We start from the raw sequence: 12,771 nt of genomic DNA on the forward strand, positions 1-12,771 counted from the left end.
CTCCTTTACTGAAGCAGTCTTGCTTAATGGCAGCAAACAGTTTAGCAGAGATTATTGATCAAGCACTGCGGTGTTTCTTTAAAATAGCTGATGACAGGATGCAGCAGAGACATGAAACAAAATTAACCTCCCCATGTCAAGTCAAAATGCCACAAGAACAGAAGACGACCCAAAATGCTGACCAGACTCTTTTGAAAAGGGAGGATTGTTTTCTGTTACTCAGAATCATGTCAGTACAGGCTGGTGAATTACCAGCATTAGTTTGCCACCCAAGTCAAAGAGTTTGTGAGAGGAGAGACAAGGTGAGTCACTGTCTTTCATTCATGAAGGGAAGAGTGGCTTTGTGGTGAATGCTAAGGATCTGTGCGGCTCTGATCCTGCCTCAGCTACTGCTCCTTTGCCTGTGTAATCTTGGGCATGTTGCTTCCAGTACAATCACAGCTGCATGTGGTCATGAGGTTGGCTTGGAATACTGGAAAAGAATACATGGGCCATTGTTTTGCTTAAAAAACAAACTTTTCCATTTTGACGATTAATGAGTAAATCAAGTAATGATAAGGGCATCGGAATTCTCTCGCTGGATCACACAACAAATCCATTTACTCAGATGCCTCACTAGTAGGGTATGATGTGGGGAAAAGCAATCATCTGTTAGTTGCCTAGTCTCTGAGACTCAGCCTCCAGCTAGGGAAGCTCCATTTTTTATTATAATGGCTAACAGCCACAATCATGATTTATATGCAGAGTCTTGGCTGGTCTGCATTGTCAACTCCCTGCTGTTTCAGAGAGTTTTGTATGACCTTCAGAAAGTCATAAAAGGGCACGTGCACTCCTTCACTAGACCAGGTACTGCATGATATGCACAGAGGTGCATCTGCACTATGTTGAGCCTTGCTAAGTGAGGCTGCTAAGTGTGCACTACAAGCGCACATCAGCATCTGCTTTGCAATGCAGGCCTGCACCTTCATCCCCAACCATTGTTCCAGGCTGTGAACACATTGTTTTGCACATAAAGAATAATTGTATTCATCAATACAATTAAGCATAGTGCCTGTGGACGTTTGCAGGAAATAAATGCTATGATGATTGGAGAAGCAAATTAACGTGAGAGTGCCCAGGGGTTGAAGATCTTCTATATATCCAAGAGAGCCAAACACAGTTTTCCATTCATATGACAATTCTGACCAAAAGCATTATTTCAAGTGTTGGGATTTCAGGGGTTCCATCAGTTCTTAATTTTAAAAAGGCCCCATGTCCCTAAGGCAAAATATATTCAGAGAGTAACATGTGCTAGGCTGACTTTGGATTAAGGTGCAGCTGTTGGTCAGATATAGTTAAGAACAGTTTTATTTCATTTCTCTCTCCCTCGCAGAGGACAATATGCCAAACTGTACTCTCAAGGATCATATGCATTCCATAGTGCCGGCAGCCGTACCACAAGGTAAACATGTCTGTAGAGCACCTTTCAATATTTGTATTTTACAAATACAATTTACAGTTTCTTCCCTTAGCAACCATTATAATAATGTATGATGGAGTTTACCACACTTGCTATGAAGGACTGCTACACTTCTCAACCTTTTGGCCCTTTTGAAAATTATCAGGAAGAAGTGGATAGGCCTCCCAAAGCATTTAGCTATTTATTGACTCATCTCTGGGGCTCTGGTGAGAACAGGTGAGCTTCTATGAGCCAATCATATCATTACCTCATATCTCTGACCAGTGGGTGAGAAGTTACAGGGGTACAGTGCAATTTGGATTCTGGCTGCCTTTGGAATAGAGAGCACTCAAGGCTTATACTGTCTTTGTAATCGTTGGTTTATTTACAAATATGCAAAATGTGCATTCAGTGGAACTGGAATAGTGGAGCACTCCCAGAAGCCAGTAACAGCTTGCCTCAGTTCCCAAGAGCAAACCCTGCATGCCAGGGTGCTGCAGCTTTTCTGGTAGGCCCTTCCTCAAACACCCCATCTGTCTCTCTCTATGTCTCAACTAGCTTGCAAATGACGTTTCTTTATGAAGACTGCAAACCTGTTTTAATATCCTAGACAGGCGATGGCAAAAGAGACAGGCGACTGCAAACCTGTTGCAATATCCTATGTTAATGCAATATTACACCATAATATACAATGTGATATTACCACCACCATAAAAATGCTATATGAACATATGAAGCTGCCTTCTACTGAGTAAGACCATTGATCCATCCAGGTCACCATTGCCTACACACTGACTGACAGTGGCTTTCCAAGGGTTCAGATGTGGTCTCTCTACCTGGAGATGCCAGGAGATTGAACTTGGGGCCTTATGCATTCAGTGCTGGTGCTCTATGACCCTTCCCCAAAGGGAACTTTACTCAGTTCTCTCTTGGCTGGGGAAAGTTCCTGTTCTAAGGCTATACTTACTCGTGGACAAGGTCCACTAAATTAAGTAAACAGTCACAGGACTGGACTGCACAATTAATATATATTGCTTATTGTGGAATAGAACAGTACATAAACGCCATCAAGGCTGATATACGACTCAAATCTTTTGACAGTTCACTTCATTTGGCTGACTCTGAGTTAGACAGTGGCAGGAAATTCTAGAGTGCGATCGAAATGGTGCATGAGACTTTGTACAGGGATGTATTTCCATCAATGGACACAGCATATAAAAAAACAACCTATAGCTCGTTCTCGTGAGCCAACACCGGCTAAGAGTGAGCAAGCAGTATTGAAGGGATCTATGCCATGGAATGACAGGACTGTGGCCCTAATTGACACAAACACCACCCCAAACCAGCAATGATAATAATTCAAAGGGGTTGTCATCTAAATGATGTCTGGCCATTAGGAGTGGCTCTCATGTGGGAAGGCCGTCTGGGTAGAACACCAAATTAACTCCCTGCCACTGAAGAAACCTTTTGGGCTGGTGCACTTTGGCTGCTCCTGGACTATACCTGTTTTATGCTATAATTGAGGGTTGACTACAGTGCAGGGGGGGAGTTTCCCCCCATTCTTGGCATTCAGACCCTGCCTTTCTGTGAAAATATAATAACTTACAATAAAAACAAAAACTATACACAGTAGTAAGATTAAAGCTTGCTCTTTTTATCAAAAATGTCCATGTTGCTTGATGTGATGCAGTAAACCTCGTGGTGCACTATTTGTATTGCCTATCTACCTCACTTTCAAAGCCACTGCAGAGCTTGTATGCGTTCAGCCATGAGTAGAAAAACCACAATGCCCAAGCTTTGTTTACTATTGCTGCTGCTGATTTAGTGACTACAGTGGTTATGCAAGGCACTGTGCAGAACACAAAAGACAATGGCTGACATCCTAATGAGCCATTGGTGCCACACCAGTGCTTCTGAAGAGTTCCAGACTAATACTGCATAAGGGCTTGCATGGGGGATGGAAACGATGATGACCTCCCCTTCCCCAAGAAGCACACTGTGCAACCTGAAAATATGCCTCTGAAGGATGCATAATCCTCGGGGGCATATTTTTGGATGACACAGAGCACTTCTGGAGGGAGATTCCTGAACCTCCCCTCCCGCTGCATGAGCAGTGAAGCTGAGTTAGTTGAACTCTTCAGAAGCACAGGTGCTTTGTTGGTCTTCATGTCAGCCAACATACATTAGACAGCCAGCACGAGAAGAGACAGCCATGGACTAGCAGTAAGGACTGAGAGTGACATATCAAAAGGCAAGAGGGTAAGCCAAGCCAAGGTACCACAAGGCTAGAGTGATTTCCGAGTAGCTACATCAAAGGAATGGGCTTTGAGAAGACTTGTGTTGTGTACTGCCTTTTTAAAGGGCATAGGCAAGCCCAGGAGGTCTCAAGATGAGGCCTCCCATGGAGGAAACTAAGGAAAGTCCATGGAGAAGATGAAGGAAAGCATTTCAGTTTTGTAGCAGAAGTTTGTGTGAGCAGCTGGGTCTGTGTGATCTCTTCAGGGGCTTGAGCAATTGTAGGCCCAGACTAGAGAGAGTCAGTAAGTTGTGCTTGTTTCCCCCCGCCCCCATATCTAAATGTTACACACACATTGAGTTTTTCTAGTGAATTGTTAGCAATAAAAAGTGAAGTTGTTATAACAGGTCTGATGTGTACTAGTGTTCTTATATACCCAATAATTCAAAGGAGGAGGAGGTGGCAGCCTGAGAAAGAGAGGGAGCTCAAATCCCTGTTCAACCATGAAACTCACTGGATGACGCATTTATCTCTCAGCCTAACCTACCTCACAGGGTGTGGGGATAAACAGCAATGTACCCTTTGGAGGCTCCTTGGAGGAAGAATGGAACAGAAATATAAACATTAAAAAATTAGATTATATGAAATTAAAAAAATCTAGAGAGAAAGCAGGAAAACTAATCAGGAAGAATGGGTATGAATTGCCTGTTTCAATGAGTTGGAGAAGAGCTAGATTATTTTAGCTTGTACTAAAAATACCATTTATTATGGATAGATTTACATGGCAAACCCAGATAATCTTGGAAAGACAAGGAATTAAAGTGAACTAGCTGACCTGGCACAGAACATCTGTGCCCCTCGTTCTCACTGTCACTCTAGGAGAGGAGAGCTGGTCTTGTGGGAGCAAGCATGACTTGTCCCCTTAGCTAAGCAGGGTCTGCCCTAGTTGCATATGAATGGGAGACTTGATGTGTGAGCACTGTAAGATATTCCCCTTAAGGGATGGAGCCGCTCTGGTAAGAGCAGAAGTTTCCAAGTTCTCTCCCTGGCATCTCCAAGATAGGGCTGAGAGAGATTCCTAAATGCAACCTTGGAGAAGCCACTGCCAGTCTGTGTAGACAATACTGAGCTAAATGGACCTATGGTCTGATTCAGTATATGGCAGATTCCTATGTTCCCCCTCGCTTCAGCCCCAGTTTGCTGCCACCACCCCCTTCAGCCCCGGCCGCCACTTCCTCTCGGTAGCCAGCTGACCGGCCAGGCTGCCACTTCCTCTCACCGGGCGGCACTTCTTCTTGTCGTTTGGTGGCTGGCCTGGATGCTGCTTCGTTTCCTCTCAACAGCCAGCGGCTGGCACTGCCACTTCCTTTCACTGACCTCTCACATTCCTCTGCCCCTCCCCTCGCTCATGAAATCTCACGAGAGCTGCCACGCATGGGATTAACCACGGGTATGTCTTAGTGAAGTATATATATAGATGTGGTTTTCACAGCACCAATAACACTAAAACAACAATTAGTTAACTCCAGATTGTATGATAGGATATGTGATGCACTAGATTGTGAAATTTGTGAACAGGGGGAAGGAAATTGTGGAAAGAAGGGTGCAATATATAAAATTCAATGTTTAGGTTGCACTTCATTTTATATAGGAGAATCTGGTAGACCACTGAAAGTTATATATAGAGAATATCTAGCAGATATGAGATATAGTGCACAGAGAACAAAGCCCTGGTCAATGCATATAAGAAAAAAGCACAAAGGCAAAGTAGTGCCTACTAAAATTCCTATTTTGGGATCGAAAGGAATTTTGTAAAAAGGAAAATAACAGAAGCATTCTTAATAGAAAAGTTAAAATTCAGCAGTTAATGCTCGAGAAGCATTAGCAGATGCTATAAGATTCATTAGCCTGTGAGAAAAATCAGGCGTCTCCCCTCCCCACTTCCCTCATTATCTCTCCACCAGTCACAGAACAAAGTGTTATCTGGTTAAAGAATTTAACAACTGGGGAACAGAAGAGATCTTTTTCTGTGCTTGATTTTAAACTGATAATGGTGTGTACACTGAAACCTTTGTTAATTTATTTGTACCAACTTTTATAAAACGTTTGTGCAATAAAGGGTCTTTGTGAAGAGAACTGCCTTCTCTCAGCCTAACCTACTTCACAGGGTTGTTGTGAGGAGAAACTTAAGTATGTAGTACACCGCTCTGGTCTCCTTGGAGGAAGAGCAGGATATAAAATGTAAATAAATAAATAAATAAATAAATAAATCTGAAGTGATAATATCCATGCCCAGCACAGTACCTCCAGTGACTGTTGATGGTGTCTATCTTATGTTTTTGGTGGGGGCGGTTTAGATTGTGAGACCTTTGGGGACAGGGATCCATCTTATTTATTTATTATTTCTCTGGGTAAACTGCCCTGAGCCATTTTTGGAAGGGTGGTATAGAAATTGAACAAACAAACAAACAAACAAACAAACAAATAAATATGCACGTTGCATTGCCGACGTATCAACATACAAAATAAATAAATAAATAAATAAAATGCTGTTCTAAGCATTTGTTCCAGGGAACTATATGACAGAAAGCAAGGAAATATGGAAATGAAAGGGAAGACAAAAGGAACAGATAGTAAGGGTTGGGAGAGCTTTAGGAGTAAGTTGTAGTCCTTTAAATGTAACACACTAGACGGTGTGATGTCATGACTAGAATGTTTGGCAATGTGGTAAACACAGTTTCAAATCCATTCTTGGTTATAGGTTTGCCAAGTGACCAGGAAAAAAAAAAGAAACCAGAACAGCCTATGCCTTTAATTGTATCTTGATGTGCAGACATTGGCAAGCAACGCTTCCCACACATGGAGAAAACACGATATTTGCACATCAAACTGATGTTAATAATTACAGTGATGAATTAAAAAGTTAGTAAGCCCTACTCAGGCTCACTTGGTTACCTCGAGACTCTGTATCTCAGCTTTGCCCTCTTCACAGGATGGGTAGTGGGAGCCTAAATGCCACTTGTACACTCCTTGGAGAAAGGGCAGGACACCAGTAAATAACCACAACTATGAAATCTACCAAGAAACCATTGTTAAAGCAGTGTAAGCGGGTGTATTGGAGAAGCATTTCGCATTGACTGGAGAAGGACAGATATGACAGGAAGGACCATCAGTGATGGGGCACAGCAATGTTGGAGTAGGTCCTGCAATGGAAAGTGAAGATGGGCTCCTGCCCCCACCCCCTTCTCCAAAGAGACTAGGGAGAAAGCAAAGAGCAAGCTGTCACTCAGCTGATGTCTCCCTTCCCTTGGGGGCCCAGGAACATGTATGTCCCCCCCCCCCCATTCAATTGTGGCTATGCCCCTGATCAGTAAAGAGAAAATTGAAATCTACATAAGAGTGAGATTTTTAGAAACTGATGGATCTTGGAGATGTTGAAAAAGGAAGTATTAACAGGACTGGGTAACCCCAGCATAAAACAAGAGAAGATTGTGGAGGAATCAAATTCAGCTTTGAAGTTGCATAGCCTTCCTCATTAAGCTTAATTTAGTTCTTCCTCTAACTTTTCTTTATCCTCTTTCTTTATGTGTCAGGTCTCTTTTCTCTTGTGCAGAACCTAGTAATATTAAGCACCTTATCAATAAGGAAAACATATCTCCAATAGTAACAGAGAAGTGCTGAAGAGGAGAAAGAGAAACAAATCATGGCATTTTAATTCTCCCATGTGTTGGCAAGAAGGAAAGGATCACTTGCCTACTAGCTCATATCTTTTTTCACTTTTACAGAGAAATGTGCACCTTCCAAACAGGTCACAGGGATATGCCTGTGGATGTGTAGAGGGCGTAGCCAAGCAACCTGGGAAGTGTGGCATACAGTACAATTCTGGTTGCAAGCATGCCATAGATGGAAAGCAGGTAATAAAGTGCATGCAGAGCACATTATTCTCGATTAGCAAAGTAGATGAGCCAAGCCCATGCCCTCCAACATTTTGCAGATGAAAAGAGGGATAGTTCTGTGACAGCCATAAGGCTCTAGTGAACCTATACAGATCTTTCCAATAGAGCCTGAATGTCAGCTGCTATTTAAAGCAGTTTCAGATCAGATCAGCTTATGGTAAAAAATATTTGGTTATACCAAAACTTACTTATGGTAAACTCTGCTTGGCAAATTACTTATGTTTCCTAGCTTGACTATTTGAGATTAAGATAGCTAATGAACTGAAACTGCAGATGTCCCTAATTAACATCTCATGGCCTCCCATGACTTCACCTTGGTAGTCTCAGTTTAGCTAAGCTACTCACACTCTCTCAGCCACCCAATCCCACCCCCTCCACAATTTGCAATATGTGGAATAAAATGCTGACTTGCATTGTAGGGTTGTTGTAAAGATTGCAACTAGATAGAGCTCTGAACACGCTAAAAGCACTAAATAAGTGTTATGTATTATTTAAAACTGAGCTTCCTTAGATTAAAAGTGGTAATATGGAACATCTAGCTAGTCCTTGGTAACTGTTTCAAATGAATTTGTAACATATAATGAGATTTCGTTCCACTAATGTTCATTGGACTGCCATTGTATTTCAAAATCATTCCCACTGACTGTGTATCATCTCAAACATTTTAATCCCCATGACAGTCTAGATGTCTAGGCCCTTTGGAAGTAGTGGAATCTTCAAACAAAGAGTTTGATTGACTCAAGATCTGTCAACCCACCATTTCTATCAAGCACTTAAATCAAAGACAGATGTGCAACTCAGGGGGACGTGCCATCCATTTTAAAAACAGAAGCAAATGGAAAGATAACCTTTCCACAACAAAAGACTCCCTTAACAGATGAAGGAAGTGATGGTCAGGTTATGTCAACCTTTTAGAAGCTTAGGTTCCTGTGATAGTGACCAATTGCTTTGTTGATAAGATTTGTTTAAGAAGTTGAAGATTGAAATACAATAAAGATTTCTGAAAACACAGCTGTCTTTGAATCTTTGAATCAAATCACTCAGAGGAAACCAAATTATGGCACCTATCAATAGGTACTTTTAGTACCTATCTTGAGTACTGTTTGATCACTTGGCTAAACGTTTATTGTTATGTTTGGCATGTGCCCATTTCATAGCCTGGCCAATTTGATATATGCCACAAAATGGCACCAAAAATATGCAAAAGGCGGCACGGGGATAAAATATTGAAAAGGAAACTGTCTTATTTAAGGATACAATATAATGCCATGTAGTATGTATGCTTACTTGGAAGCAAGCCCCACTAAACTCAGTATAACTTACATTTCAAGTACACATACATTGGACTGTGCTGTAAACATTGCCATACGCCACAGACATCCTTAAAAATGTGGCTGCTCAGGGATGGGGGTGGGGGTATAAGTAACTGCTGCTTTCTGATCCTAGAGACCATGTACCCAATACATGAAAATCCAATCCATCCCCTCACAGAGTACTATCAAAAGCTAAATTCTAATACCTGTATACACTATCTAAATGTGTAGATATTTTATGATTTTAGATTGCGAGCCCTTTGGGGACAGGGAGCCATCTTATTTATTTATTATTTCTCTGTGTAAACTGCCCTGAACCATTTTTTTGAAGGGCAGTATAGAACTCTCTCTCTCTCTCTCCTCCTCAGCTTCTAAGATATCATAAAGCATGCTTCATGCACTTTAGAGTTTATTTTTATTTCCTTCAAAAGCAAAGAACTTTTTAAAGAAGTTCTTAGCTTGCTGTACTTTAAGCACTTCAGATGCAGAATTCTGTAGCTGGGCACCAAATTCCACATCCAATACTGTTTTTCATGCTTCTGCAGGGTAACTATGGAATGGCAATGGAGTTTTCTCTCCACCATCCTTATTGCTGCCCAGCAACATGCCTGTTATTTCAAGCTTCAGCTTCTCAGATGCAACAAATTATACCACATAGTTGAACTGCTGCCATGGAACAGCAAGTTTGGATCTGCTGTGTGTGCCATTATCTGCCCAAGCAGCTCTCTGTGTTATTATAGGCTTATTATTAGGTGTGTTTTTCCCTTCTCCGTTCTGCATAGTTACATTATAGCATAAATCCACAAACCTAGTACAGTTGATGACTGAACAAGGCTTTGTGTCCCCAAAACAATGGAATAGTTAACTATCAGCTATATGTTGCAACCAATTTTATCCCCTCAAAATTGGGGATACAAAGATTGCTATGCTTACATAAACCACTGACATGGTCCTTATTACACAAACTGAAATAGGACTCTGACATCTGCTTTGGAAGTTCTCTTCTTTGTTCTCAAGATCATATTAAAATGAAATTGACCAGTTTACTAAAATAATGCTTTGCACACACAAATGGAGGATGAAGATGGAGTCTATATATAAAAGTTTACTGAACCTTTTCTGAAGCTGTGGTCAAAGAAGCCCTTTCCAAATCAACAAACTGCAAATGATTACTTGTGTGGTAGGATATTTCAGTATGGAGGATTTGGAGACAATGTGTGAGTGTATGTACACATACCTACTTTATCACATTTGCAGCTCCTGTTACTGAACAAAGAGCTGTTGCACCACAGTCCATGTCCAGAATGAGTGCTCCATTTCCTGGTTATTAATTTTAATTTTTAATGAAAGCTAGTGGCTTACTGCATACCCCCCACCATACCCCACCAATGAATCAATAGTGTCTAGAAGAGTCTGTATTGCAGCTCAAAGCGGTAAACCATTTAACCATCTGGCAAACTTGATCCGAATTGCTGCCCCTTACTCCAACCATTGTCCCGCCCTCCTTCAGTAGCAAAGCTCTCTTGAAATTCTTCTGTTTATGTTCACAGAGGAGAGAAGAGTACGGACATGGAGGCACTTGTTTCCCAGCTTTGCATAACTCCAGTTACTTTATAACCCTATGAAGATACTTCAAGGTGCCACCTCATTTTCACACCACGAGAGGTGCACTGTTAGAATCGTACATAGGCAAAGAGGTGTATCTTTAAGACATAGCTAGAGATTATATGAATGGTAAATCCATATGAAGAGAATTTCCCTTTGCATACAAAATGATAGGTGGTCCTGAGATCACCAATGGTCAGCAGTCCTGTCTACAGGAAGAGATGCAATCCCTTTTACTGTGCCTTCTACAGTTGACACTGCAGAAACACTGAGACAGACCATTTTATTTGGACCAAATTCAGAGGTTTGTGAATAGATTCATCCAGATGCAGAGGGTCAGGTCGATGCAGATCCAATTTGACTCCAGAAGCATTGCACACCCCTAACACTGATTCTCATTTTCAGTTAATTGTCCTCCTTGATATACCATCAGCCTTTGTAACCCTGTTCACAGCTGATAGTTTTTAAAAAAACTGTGCTAATGGACAGCTATTAAAGTCTGTTCCTACAGGTTCCAGAACAAATGAACAGGCCTACCGTCTGAACATGCTCAAGTTTTTCTGTGGCAACAGAAAAGAATGTTGATTTACTGCTTACAGTGCCGAAGGCAAATCTCAACCCTTTCATTCATAACCCTTCTGCTGTTGCACAATCTTGACTCTGCATGACAGCTTTACCAGAAAAACAAGAATACCCACACCGAGTGGTCCGTGGAGATTAGGGGGTGCCTGAAGGAGCAAGTCAGGAACCAGTGCTAAGGCAAATTAGTGGGGGAAGCCTGTGGGAGATACGTGTTTCTGGTTTTAAGGTTCTCTTCTCCCATTATCAGAAAGACAAGTGGCCTATTGCTTCATGGCACAACATCCTCTCTTTTAAAGAAGTTTAGCCCTTCAAAATTTGACACCCCCCCACTATGTTTTTTCTACCATGGAACTTTATAAAATTAGGAACACACCCATTCATTAACCCTCCCACAGTCATTCCTTCATCAGCCTACAGAATGATGCCTCCTACCCTTGTGAATGCATTAGATATATTTCCATATAGGCAACCCTTTCCTCTTTGCTGAATGTCATTGGTGTTTTTCCCCCCACTACACAAACTGTTTGCATTGCCTCTCATATCTTTAAATCTGCTGAGTATACCCCATTCTTTCACCCAATTAGTAGGAAAACATGCTAATCACCTGGGCTCCAAGACAGTTCCACTTGGGAACCTCCCTTCCCAGATAGTCACTGGTCTCTTAACAATACCAGTGTTAGCCAATATATTTGCTAACAAGGCATGCCAGCATGAACTGAATTCACATCCTCAATATAACCTGTTTAGGCAGCTAATGACACAGCACCAGCCAGATGGATAGGGCAGGGTGCTTAGGGATGTCACCTGTCTTGGGATTTCAATATGAGAAGAGAACTAGGTCTGGGTGCCAGTTGGCAATAGCTGTTCTTTTATGAAGCCTTTTTATTGGCTGCTAGTATCTTTCCTTTGGCAGCCAGCAACACACAGAACAGTTGTGGAGTTATAAAATGCTTACTGAGGTTATGAGACTGTTGTATGGAAGTGCTGAGTTATGTGTAACACATGGCTGTTATTGTGAAAGATTGCCTAGAACAAAATATGTATAGGAAATTTAATCCTCCAGGATTGGCAGAATCTTAAAACTTAATTTCAATTTCAAAACAAGTGCTACAGCAGGCAAAAGATAAGGCAAGCAGTCATGTTTTGGGAAATACCAATTCCCCTTTCTTTTTAGTGTGTGTTGAAAGTTGCCTTTTAAAACAAGCAGCCTCAGCACAGATGGCCGCTTTCCACAGCCAATATTCTTGATTTGTCAGTAAGAAATACTGTTGCCATCTATTTGCCTACTGGCTGTCTTATCAACTTGGCATAAAATAGGCTTTCACAGAAGTGTTCTACCATTTCTAAGCCACACACACACAAAAACTTGAGAGCTGAGAAAGAGTTGAGAGGCAGTATTGTCCAATAAACATAACTGGATTTTGAACAAGATTCAAATGTGTTTCTTGGAGTCCAATGGGTGACTTTGAACCACACCTGTAAAGTGGGAATTGGACGCAGATAGGGGCTGTTGGTGGATGGGTGCATGCACATGTACATATATGTTGTAACCAAACAAGATCAAGATTGCAAAGTGCATTTGCCCATGGAATACAATAATGTCCTCCATTTGTAAAAAAAAAAAAAAATCCACGTTACAAG

General features: G+C 41.5%; 1 long non-coding RNA gene across 1 annotated transcript; it reads left to right on the plus strand.

Annotated features, from left to right (window-relative positions):
* Positions 1–1,100: 1,100 nt before the first annotated feature.
* LOC128352266 (uncharacterized) lies at positions 1,101–8,621 on the plus strand. Its single transcript, XR_008320294.1, has 3 exons — positions 1,101–1,441; positions 7,460–7,588; positions 8,311–8,621. It is a non-coding gene; the product is annotated as an uncharacterized LOC128352266 (long non-coding RNA).
* The last annotated feature ends 4,150 nt before the right edge of the window (positions 8,622–12,771 follow it).

Source organism: Hemicordylus capensis, chromosome 3 (genome assembly GCF_027244095.1).
Source record: "Hemicordylus capensis ecotype Gifberg chromosome 3, rHemCap1.1.pri, whole genome shotgun sequence".
Taxonomy (NCBI): Eukaryota; Metazoa; Chordata; class Lepidosauria; order Squamata; family Cordylidae; genus Hemicordylus; species Hemicordylus capensis.